Consider the following 12,461-nt stretch of genomic DNA (forward strand, 5'->3'; position numbering starts at 1 on the left):
CTCTGTGTAGCCCTGGCTATCCTGGAACTCACTCTGTAGACCAGGCTGGCCTCAAACTCAGAAATCTGCCTGCCTCTACCTCCCAAGTGCTGGGAAGCTATACTTGTTATATGGACTAAAATCAAGAAGTCGGAGCAGCAAGGATACCGAGGGAAGACAAGCTAGTGCAGCCCTGCTCTCTGCTGGTGGGAACTGGGACCTAGCCTGCTTCTGTGAAAAATAGCCAGGCAAACTCTCAGCAGGCACCAGGGACCTGCTCATGACCCAGACGTCCTATCCCTAGGGATAAGACACCTCAGGGAGTGTGCCTTCAAAACTCTGAGGAAACACAACCTGGGAGGAACTCTACAGCGTGAAGAACGCACTTGAACTCTGTCCTGAGGTCCTAAGTAGCAACAATCTCCTGTCATTCCTGAACGGTCTCTTCTATAGTGCCTGTGTTTTTACTAATGAGATGACTTAGACACCTCAGCATGGGCCACTCACCAGAAAACCCCAACAACTGGAGCAGTCAGAGCTTCCCATCTGCCTATCTGGCTGTCGATGCCCTTAAACTTGTGACCGTACCAAGAGATCCAGGAGCTTCCAGGTGCTAGTGGTGTGGCCTGCAGAGAAGGGTGCAACCCCCAGCCCTTGCTTGTGGTGATCATTTTCCTTTCTATCCATCCACATCCATTTTTGTTTGTTGATTAGAGTCAGTCTTGCAATATAGCTCAGGTTAGCCTTGAACTTACCACCTAGGACTAAGATGCCAGCTTCAGTCAGGTCTCATACAAGCGGATATGTGTAGACAGAGCACTTCCCTGAGTTCTGTAAGTCATCCTAACAAATTAGCCGGGGGGAGGGGCAGAAGAGCTGGTCAGTCTGAGCTCAGACGGAAGTGTCAGCCTGGGACTTGTTAGCATCGGAAGTAGGACAGTCTCGTGGGACTGACCCCTCCAGCTGCAACCTCTGACACTGTATCCTGGAAGACAGTGTGCTGTAGCTTGCTCTCTGTGGCTCTGATAAAGTATTCGGACAAAAGCAACTTGGAGAGCTAGGTGGTGGTGTACGCCTTTAATCTCAGCACTCTGAAGGCAGAGGCAGGAGGAGCTCTGTGAGTTCAAGGCCAGCCTGGTCTACAAAGTGAGTTCAGGGACAGCCAGGGCTACATAGACAAATCATGTCTTGAAAAACAAACAAACAAACAAACAAACAAACAAACAAACAAAGCAATTTGGAGGAAGAAGGGTTATTTCAGCTTACAGTTTTTAGTCCATTGTGGAATGATGCCCTCCGACCTGCTCCTCCTGCCTTCCTGTTTGCTTTCTTCTACCATTGGGAGTCCCTGACTGGCCTTGGCACCGCCCACAGTGGGCTGGGCCCTCTCACGTCAATCATCAAGCCCCAGAGGCTTGTCTTAAGGCTCACATAACCGAGGTTACAGTTTCTCAGTCAAGTGAACATAGTAATCAGGACCCAGTGTCAACTGAGTTTTTTTTTTTTTTTTTTTTTTTTTTTCGAGACAGGGTTTCTCTGTACAGCCCTGGCTGTCCTGGTACTCACTTTGTAGACCAGGCTGGCCTCGAACTCAGAAATTCGCCTGCCTCTGCCTCCCGAGTGCTGGGATTAAAGGCGTGCGTCACCACGCCCGGCTACTGAGTTCTATTCGAAAGTCCCAGAAGCTGCACAGCGGTTGAGAACTGCCCAGCTGACCTGGTCATGGGCAGGGTGGCAGCTGGTAACTAGAAAGCAGCAGTGTGCTTTTAGCCCAGACATCCCTGAACAGGAGAGAGGGCAATGCTGGCATATTGTGCCTCGGAGGCTGTTCTACAACTCAGAGGGATTGACCGTTGGTCCGTGCATCCACACAAGAGGCTATATTTTCTGGGAAAGTGCCCCTCTGGCCCACTGAGCAGAGCTCAAAGTTCTGGGTAGGGAAGGCAAGCATGGTTATACTGAGACATGCTGAATGAGATATTGCTACACCAGCCTTGACCCTGGCTGCTCTAGCTCCTACATGCACCCATCCAGGGTTTCTGGCCCCTTCTCTTCACATCTTTAACATCTCTACCTGGGCTTACTCTCAGAGCAATGGAATGAGTGTCTCCTGGAATATGCTGTCCATGTCCAGACCAGGAACTCTGCGGTGAGGGAAGGATCCAAGTTGCTTGGCCATTGTCCTAAGGTCTCTTAGTAGATGGGCAGTGTAAGACCAGTGGATTCCATGGATACTCATTGCCACACACCTTTTTTCCCATCATGAATTCTTTGGTTGGAGATGATACGCGAGTTACCATGACAACACATAGGACACTCTGAAAATCTTCAAATGGTGGTGCTGACAGAAGCAGTGTAAGTAGGGAGAGTGGGGGTGTCTTCATGAAGGAGCCTGTCCCCAGCTGGCTGGCTGGCTGGTCCCTCCCCTCGTGGAAGCCTCAGGGCTTCACCTGCTGACCTTTGCTCACCTGCAGCAATCTGAGAACTTACCTCTGTAAACCACAGTGAAGGGGTTATGTGACAGAGGGAAGGGGCAGAGTGGTGGTGACAGGAGAAAACTGTGACCTGATGACCCTGACTGCCAGATGCAGAGAGTGCAGGACACCCGCAGTTTCCAGGTGTGTCCATGGCCCACCTCCACAGGCTTCCCCTCAGACTTACTGTCTGCAGCTGTCTGGCCGAATAGTTCCTGACCATCATGGTAATCTGCTGCCCACTGCTCACCAGAGCAGAGCCACACCCAAGCCTGCTTACCTCTGAAGCAAGCTACAACAGTGGTGGCAGATTGAGCACAGGGTTTTCCAACCGGGCCCTCCTCCATGTGGGCACACAGCTGTACCCAGCGCTTTTCCGCTTTTCTGTTGTGAACCAGTTGGGCTCCCTCCTCTGTTGAGTGGGAACTCCCAGGAAGCCAGGCCATGAGCCGAGGAAGAGGCAGACATCGTCTGAACCACTGACCCAGATTTATTTGTGCCTTTAGCTGGAATATATTCTCATAGGTGCAGTTGTCTCTACTAACACCATGCAAACTGCACATAACCCGCTCTGTGATTTAGAGGACCAGAAAGACTCGCTACGTGGCAAGCAGTCCTGCCCTACTGGTACTTGCAACCCCAAGAATCCTTTGTTCTTTGTGGGGTCTGGGCTCAGATCTTCCCATCCATTTAACCTTTATTATGTGACCGTGTTTCTATCTGATTCTGCTTTTCCTTTCCCCCAATTAAGCCTTTGAATACTGATTTGTTTGTGAAAATTCTGTTTCTTTCTTTCTTTCTTTCTTTCTTTCTTTCTTTCTTTCTTTCTTTCTTTCTTTCTTTCTTTCTTTCTTTGTTTAAATCTTCATGGGCATGGTGGTCTATAATCTTAGTCCTGAGGCTGAGGCAGGATTTCCTGAGTCAAGAATCTGAGGCCATCTTGAGCATAGTGAGATATTTATCTTAAATTTTTAAAATTAATTAATTATTGCTACAGGGTCTCACCATGTAGCCCTGGTTGACCTAGAGCTTGCAATGTGGGCCAGGCTAGCCTTGAACTCACAAAGACCTGAACATGCTGGAATTAATGGCATGTGCCAGCATATCTGGCCTTTTGTATTTTGTATTTTCATTTTTAATTTGCATCCTTCTACATTTGCAGCTGTGTGCTTGCTTCCTCTCCTTTGGTGTTAGTCTTTGATATTGGCTTTTGTCAGTATGCAACAGGCAGTATGGGACAGGGTGTGGCTTCCACTGTATTTATTCTACTTAGAGGTCATATAGGACTCCATATATTTCTGTGGCTGCATACCTTTCTTTATTATTTAAGTTCTCCCTCTCTCTTTCTGTAAGTGTGTGTATGTGTGTGTACACTCAGGTTCATGTGTGCATTACGTATGTGTGCATGTATGTCTGTGTGCACGTGTGCATGTATGTAGATGGCAGAGATGGGTTTTAGTTCTCTTCCTCAGTCATCCTGACCTTGATTTTTGGAGACATGGTCTCTCACTGAACCCATGTTCAGTGTTTGGCTAGACTCACTACCCAGTGGACTCCAAAGCCCCCAGCAGTGGGGTTTCAGATGCATGCCGCCATAGCCAGCTTTTCTGTGGGTGGGTGCTGGCAATCCAAATTCAGGTCCTCAGCCTGCACAGCAGGCACTTAACTAACTCAGCCCTATGCTTTGAACATTCTTGGCAGCTATTTCTTTATATACCACTCCATCATCATCTTTCTGCTGTGCTGGGGACAGCAGTACCATGAAAGTAGGCTTCCACTGGGTCCATCCATTTCTTAAGCTCTTTTCTGTATATGATTTTCTCCATTTAGTGTGTGTGTGTGTGTGTGTGTGTGCTTACAGAGTCCTGTGGAGGTTAGAAAACTTTCAGGAGTCAGCTCTCTGCCATGTGATATGGGGATAAAAGATGGAACAGACAAACTCTCAGATTTGCTCTTCTTCTAGTGGACTATGCAACCTCTCTTCTAGAGTTTTAATTTCAGCTATTATATTTCCAGTTTATTAATCCTTTTATGTTTTTAAACTTCTTTATTGATTCTTTGTGAATTTCCCATCATGTACCATAATCCCACTCATCTCCAACAGACCCACATGTGGCCTGGACATCACTAAGCCTTCAGTTGGCCGCACAGGCTACTCACATCAGGCTCTCTCTCTCTCTCATACACACACATACACACACACACAAACACACATACCCGTCACATCTCCAGCTCCCCCTCTTTCTTTCTTCACCACATGCCAGCTCCTCACAGTGACATGTTGCCTCAGCCCCAGCCCCAGCCATCAGCACCCATGTGGCAGTAGGCAGACCTCTCTCTCTCTCTCTTTCTCTCTCTCTCTTGGTTTCTTTTGAGACAGGGTTTCTCTGTGTAGCCCTGGCTGTCTTGGAACCCTTTTTGTAGACCAGGCTGGCCTTGAACTCAGAAATCCACCTGCCTCTGCCTTCCAAGTGCTGGGATTAAAGGCGTGTGTCACCACACTCCTCTAGGCAGACCTCTCTTAATTCACTTTTCAAAACTCAAGTTTCTAATAAGTTAATCTTCTCTACTATTTTCTTTTTTAAAGAATTTGCTGGGGGGGGGGGCAATGATGGCCCACGCCTTTATTCCCAGCACTCGGAGGCAGAGGCAGGCCAGTCTCTGAGTTTGAGGCCAGCCTGGTTTACAAAGAGGGTTCCAAGACAGTCAGGGCTACACAGAGAAAACTCGTCTAAACAAATGTTTTATTTTTATTATTTTAAATTATGTGTATGTATGTGTATGTCACAAACAAACAAACAAACAAATGGTGGAGAGAGCCTTGGTTTGTCCTTTGACTTCCCCACTTATGTGCACATATGCATCTGCACACACTTGTACAAACACACTCACAGACACATATGCATGCATGTAAATTTACTTTAAATTTTATTTTATGTTTTTCTTCTTAAATTTTTATTTATTTACATAATTGTGTATTAGGAGAACTCATGTGGGTTGGAGAGATGGCTCAGTGGTTAAGAGCACTGACTGCTCTTCCAGAGGTCCTGAGTTCAATTCCCAGCAACCACATGGTGGCTCACAACCACCTTGAATGGGATCTGATGCCCTCTTTTGGTGTGTCTGAAGACAGCGACAGTGTACTCATATACATAAAATAAATCTCTCTTCTTTTTTTTTTTTTAAACTAAGAGCTCTCAAGAGTTCTTTTTTTTTTTTAAGATTCATTTATTTATTACATGTAAGTACACTGTAGCTGTCTTCAGACACTCCAGAAGAGGGCATCAGATTTCCTTATGGATGGTTGTGAGCCACCATGTGGTTGCTGGGATTTGAAGAGCAGTCTTAACCACTGAGCCATCTCACCAGCCCTCTCTCTTCTTTTTATATTATAAAAAAGGAGAACTCATGTGGGGGGGGGCGGGTGTCAGGGGACAATTTTGTTCTGTTTCAGGTTTTTTGGTTTTTGGTACACAGTTTCTCTGTGCAGCTCTGGCTGTCCTAGAACACTCTCTGTAGACCCAGCTGGCCTGAACTCACAGAAATCCGCCTGCCTCCGCCTCCGCCTCCACCTCCGCCTCCGCCTCCTTAGTGCTGAGATTAAAGGCAAGCATCATCACCAGTTGACCAAAAGACAACTTTTTGGAGTTGGTTCTCTCCTTCCGCTATGTGCTTCCTGGGGACTGAATTCAGGTCATTAGGCTTGGCAGCAAGTGTCTGTACTGAACCAACCCATTGGTTATATTTCTCTTTTTTGAACATTAAAAAAAAATATTTATTTTGTAAATGAGGAGGTGGCTCAGTGGTTAAGAGCACTGACTGATCTTCCAGAGGACCCAGGTTCAATTCCCAGCACCCACATGGTGGCTCACAGCCATCGTTAACGCCAGCTCCAGAGGATCCCATGCCCTTGTCTGCTTCCCAAGCACCAGCATGAGAGTAGGACACAGACATACATGTAGATGGCACATCTATACTGATAAAATAAAGTTTATAAGATGTATTTATTGCTGTTGTATTTGTATGAAGGTTACCTGCATATATGTCTGCCCCATATGCAAGCAAAGTCTCTGGAGGCCACAATAGGGATTTGAACTCTAGTCCCAGGTGGCTGGGAGCTGGCGTGTTGTGGCTGACAATAGAACCTGGGTCATCTGCAAGAGCAGACTTGCTCTTAACTGCTGAGGCACCTTTCCATGCCCTATTCATTTTTTTTTAAGATTCATTATTTATATGTAAGTACACTGTAGCTGTCTTCAGACATACCAGTAGAGGCTGTCAGATGTCATTACAGATGGTTGTAAGCCACCATGTGGTTGCTGGGATTTGAACTCAGGACCTGCATAAGAACAGTCAGTGCTCTTAACCGCTGAGCCATCTCTCCAGCCCTCCATGCCCTATTCTTGAACATCTTTATTTTAACTTTTGTCTCTTTCTTCTTCTTCTTCTTCTTCTTCTTCTTCTTCTTCTTCTTCTTCTTCTTCTTCTTCTTCTTCTTCTTCTTCCTCCTCCTCCCCCTCCCCTCCTCTCCCCCTCCCCCTTCCCCCTCTCTTAAATTGGGTCTGGCTGTATAATCAAGGTAGCCAAGTCACCTTGAACTTGTGACTTTCCCATCTCAGAATCTGAGTGCTGGGATTACATGTGCTCACCATTCACTACACTCAGTTAACAGATTCATTTTAAAATATGCATTCTAAGCCAGGTGGTGGTGGTGCACGTCTTTAATTCCAGCACTCGGGAGGCAGAGGCAGGCAAATTTCTGAGTTCGAGGCCAGTCTGGTCTACAAAGTGAGTTCTAGGACAGTCAGGGCTATACAGAGAAACCCTGTCTCGAAAAACCAAAAAAGAAAAAAAAATGTGCATTCTAAACCACACGTGAGTCTAGAGTCTATTGCTATTTTTTTACTCTTTGGTTTTCTGTAATCGATTCATGTTTTTGGTGTGTCCAGTATTTTATTCTAACAGCTTCATTGAGAGATAATTGACATTCACCAAATTGGAAATATTTAAAATATTTGATGATGTTTACCATCATCATAATTGTGATGGTTTGTATATGCTTGGCCCCGGAAGTAGCACTGTTGGAAGGTGTGGCCTTTTTGGATAGGTGTGGCTTTGTGGGTGTGGGCTTTAATACCCTTGTCCTAGCTTCCTGGAAGCCAGTCTTCTCTTAGCAGCCTTCAGAAGAAGATGTAGAACTCTCAGCTCCTCCTGCACCATGCCTGTCTGGATGTTGCCATGTTCCTGCCTTGATGACAACAGACTGAACCTCTGAACCTATATGCCAGCCCTAATTAAATGCTATCCTTATAAGAGTTGTCTTGGTCATGATGTCTGTTCACAGCAGTAAAACCCTTACTAACACAGTAATCTAGGTGGAGACTGTATCCAATCAAGATGGAGACTGTTTCCATTATGCCCTGAAGTTTCCTTGTGTCTCATGGTGATCCATCCATTTCCATTTCCATCACCTCTAGGCAACCACTGAATTATCATGATAGTAAACTGAAATAAATCACCTAGTACCACGTTTCATTTTTGTCCTTTCACTCAGCATTATTTAGGAAGTTACTATGTAGCTGTGTGTATCGATAGATAGCTTGTTTGCTTTTATTGCTGATTAGCACTCTAATATGTTTTTGCTTTTGATGGACTTTTTTGAGTACTTCCACTCTAGAACTATTTTAAGAGATTCACTATGATGATCTCTATTTGTAGAATTGCATCCTCATGTCTCTTGTATAAATGCTTGGGTGAGGATCATATGATAGGTCATGTTATTATTTGACCCTAAAATGTTCTCAGAAGTCTCATAGAGTAAGGGCTCCATGCCAGTTGATGGGCTTTGGGGACATAATTGGATCATAATGGCTCTAACCTTATCAGGGGACTAAGCCATTTATGACATCATAGTTGAGTGAACTGTTGAAGGTAGGGCATATTTGTAGGATGTAGGTCACTGGGGAATATGACTTTAAAGGGTATATCTTGTCCCTGGTCCCTTCCTCTCTAGCTCTGCTTCCTCGCTGTCACAAGGTGAGCTCTTTTCCTCCACCATGCCCTCACCTCACTACAGCTGTAGGAGTAGCAGAACCTCCTCACCATGATTAAGTCTCTGACAGCATGAGCCAAGAGAACCTTGCCTTCTCTTGGGTTTTGTCACCCACTTTGAGACAAGTGGGTGGCTTGCAGAGTATATATTTCCCTTTTCATAATTACCAGGCTCCTCTGGAGGCATCTCTGTGGGTGACTCGTTACCCTGGGATGGACCCTGTGTCTTTATATCTTGTTTGTTTTAATTTTAACTTGTTCCCTCCAGGACTAGAGATTGAACCCAAAGGCTCACACATGCTAAGTAAGCAGCCCTACTGCCCAACTAATATTCTTAACCCTTAAAAAAACCAAACAAACAAGCCGGGCATTGTGGCGCACGCCTTTGATCCCAGCACTCAGGAGGCAGAGGCAGAGGCAGGTGGATTTCTGAGTTCGAGGCCACCCTGGTCTACAGAGTGAGTTCCAGGACAGCCAGGATGATACAGAGAAACCCTGTCTCGAAAAAGACAAAACAAAACAAATCAAAACACCCAAACAATTGAGTGTGGATGAAGAGATAGATCAATTGATAAAATGCTTTCCAGACAAGCATGAGGATCTGAGTTTCTATCCCACACTGAAAGCCTGTGTGATCCCCTCACTGGAAAGACAGAGACGGAAGACCCTGGGGCTTGCTGGCCATCAGTCTAGTCCATTCAGCAAGCTCTAGATCTAATGACAGATACTGTCTTCTTAAATAAGATGGAAATCAACTGAGGAACAAATCTACTGTTAACCACTGGCTTCCACACACATGCACACACTATCTCCAAAAGATAAAGACTATGTGTGTGTGTATATTGTATCATATATATTATATTATGTTATATAATTATGTCAAATAATTATATAATTTAATATAATACACAATGCTATATATATTATATTACGCATATGATATTATATATAATGTTATTATAATGTATAATTGCATATTACATATAATTTATTTATATATTTTATTATATCGTATATAATATATCATATATTACACAATATTACACAATATATCATACTATATATAATACTGTAATAATAAATATATAATCTATAATTATATATAGGATCTCTATATATATAGTTCTGGCTGGCCTAGAACTTGCTATGTAAAACAAACTAGCCTCCAGCTCACAAAGACCCACATGTCTCTGCCTCCTGGGTGCTGGGATTAAAGACTTGCATCACCACACCTAGCACACACACACACACCTATATGTGTGTGTGTGTGTGTGTGTGTGGTCAGGGGTGGGGATGTAGCTCAGCTGATAGAATATTTGTCCAGCGTGCATGAACCTCTGGGTTCAATTCCCAGCACCACATGAACATGGTATATACCAGGCATGCTGATACATACTTACGAATACAGCATTCCAAAGGTGAATGGGACTGTCCAAAGTTCAAGGCTAGCCTAAAACACAGGAGGCCTTGCCTCAAAACAAATTATCCATAAACATGTTGCAATCATAATTATGCTTTTAAAAAATCATTATTTTCTTAATTTTATCAAATATGCAAAGTTTAAACATCAAATCACCTTATAAATGTCCTTTGATTTGGCTTCATTCATTTATTTTGAGTCATGGCTTCAAACTCTGTTTGGAGCCAAGGCTGACCTTGACCTTCTTATTCTCCTGCCTCTACCTCCCCAGTGTTGGAGTCACTCGCAGGTATTTACTAGCACATCGGTCTTAGCAGTGCTGGGGCTAGAACCCAGGGCCTGGTGCACACTACCCAAGCACATTACCAACTGAGCTACATCCAGCCTTCCTTTTTAAAAATATGTATTTATCTTATTTGTTTTCAGATAGTCTCTCTCTGTAGCTCAAACTGTCCTTAAACTTTCAGCAATTCTCCGGGCTGAGCCTTCAAGTGCAGGAATTACCATCATGAGCCACCATACCCGGGTTGTAAATGTCTTTTTTAAGCAGACAGGGAGGCAGGCTGGGCAGGGCACCTTCAGACTAGATCAAACAGGTGGTAGCCAGCAGCCAGCTGGGAAGACACAGTCCCCACAGCAGGATATCAGCCTGGAAGTGGTGGCTGAGCCTCTGAAGGTGAGCATCGTGGGCTCAGGGAACTGGGCGTCAGCTGTTTCAAAAATCATTGGGAACAATGTGAAGACCATGAAGAAGTTTGCTTCCCCGGTCAAGATGTGGGTATTTGAAGAAATGGTCGATGGGAGGAAGCTGACGGACATCATCAACTGTGACCATGAAAACATAAAGTACCTGCCTGGACACAGGCTGCCCGAGAATGTGATGGCCACCCCAAGTCTCAGCCAGGCTGTGCAGGATGCTGACCTTCTGGTGTTTGCTTTCCCACACCAGTTCATTCGAACCGTCTGTGATGAGATTGCTGAAGTAGTGCCCAGGAAGGCCCGGGGCCTCACCCTCATCAAGGGCATAGACGATAACCCTGACAGCCTGAAACTTATCTCTGACATCATCCGGGAAAAAGTGAACATAGACGTCAGTGTGCTGATGGGGGCCAACTTAGCCAACGAGGTGGCGGCAGAGTTCTTCTGTGAGACTACCATTGGCAGCAAGGTGCTGCAGAATGGCCTTCTCTTCAAAGAGCTGTTTCAGACCCCCAACTTCCAAGTCACTGTGGTAGAAGATTCAGACACAGTGGAGCTGTGCGGGGCTCTAAAGAACATTGTGGCCATGGGGGCTGGCTTTTGTGACAGCTTCTGTAGTGGAGACAGCACCAAGGCTGCTGTCATCCGCCTGGGCCTCATGGAGATGATTGCTTTTGCCAGGACTTTCTCCAAGGGTCAGGTGTCCATAGCCACCTTCCTGGAGAGCTGTGGGGTGGCCGACCTCGTTACTACCTGCTATGGGGGGCGGAACCGAAGGGTAGCTGAAGCTTTCGCCAGGACAGGGAAAAGTATTGAGGAGTTGGAGAAGGAGATGCTGAAGGGACAGAAGCTGCAAGGGCCACACACCTCTGCCCAGGTGTACCGCATCCTCAAGCAGAAGGGGCTGCTAGACAAGTTTCCCTTGTTCACAGTTGTGTATCAGATCTGTCACGAGGGCAGACCGGTCGCAGAGCTGATACCCTGTCTGCAGAACCACCCAGAGTACAGGTGAAGGCAGCCGGGGCCGGCCAGAGCTTGACCTCATCCATCTCAGAGACGCATGGAAGCCAGGACGTGACAGTGAGACGGTTGCCTGGCTAAAGAAAAAAATACAGCTTGATAGTTGGATCAGGGTCCTGATGAGATTCGGTGTCATTTCTTGTGACTGTGTATGCATGTGTGTCAGTGCGGCAAGTGGGGAAGCATGTGGGTCTTTGTGGGTGTGATATGTGTTTATGAACAAATCATGAATCTAGCATGAGTATATGGTGTGTATGTATGTGTGTGGTCATATGTGTCGGCTAGGGGGCGGCATATAGGTCTTTGTTGGTAGGATATGTTTTTACATACATATGTGTGTTCATGAACAAGTGCATGATGTGGTGTGTGTGTGTAGAAGCTGGGTCGTCTGTTAGTGCCCTCCATGCCTTGCTGGCTTTCCTACTTTAATGGTGACATGCTCCTCCATGGGGAAGGACATCCTCTCTGTATGACTTGTGTGATGTCAACAGCAATTGACACTCAGCAGTGGAGTAGTATCTTCAGTGTTTGATTTTGTTGTGCCAGCTCATTTTTTTGTCAACTTGAGACACACTAGACTTACCTGGGAAGAGGGAGTCTCAGCCGAGGAACTGCCTCCATCAGATTTTCCTGTTAACATGTCTATGGTACATTCTCTTGACTGATCACTGACGTGGGAGGGTCCAGCCCATGGTGGATGGTCCCACCCCTGGGACGTTGGTGGTTCTGGTTTGTTTAAGAAAGCAAGCTGATCGGGGAGTGGTGGCGCACACCTTTAATCCCAGCACTCGGGAGGCAGAGGCAGGCAGATGTTTGAG

At 45.7% G+C, this 12,461-nt stretch overlaps 1 pseudogene across 2 annotated transcripts; it reads left to right on the forward strand.

Annotated features, from left to right (window-relative positions):
• The first annotated feature begins 8,406 nt into the window (after positions 1–8,406).
• Positions 8,407–11,756, forward strand: LOC110294797 (annotated as a pseudogene). Of its 2 annotated transcripts, none has more exons than XR_002377979.1 (2): positions 8,407–8,489; positions 10,392–11,756. The product of XR_002377979.1 is annotated as a glycerol-3-phosphate dehydrogenase 1-like protein pseudogene, transcript variant X2 (transcript). The 2 variants fall into 2 exon arrangements; XR_002377978.1 differs by having other exon boundaries at positions 8,415–8,489; positions 10,351–11,750.
• Positions 11,757–12,461: the final 705 nt, after the last annotated feature.

Source organism: Mus caroli, chromosome 5 (genome assembly GCF_900094665.2).
Source record: "Mus caroli chromosome 5, CAROLI_EIJ_v1.1, whole genome shotgun sequence".
NCBI classification, from domain to species: domain Eukaryota; kingdom Metazoa; phylum Chordata; class Mammalia; order Rodentia; family Muridae; genus Mus; species Mus caroli.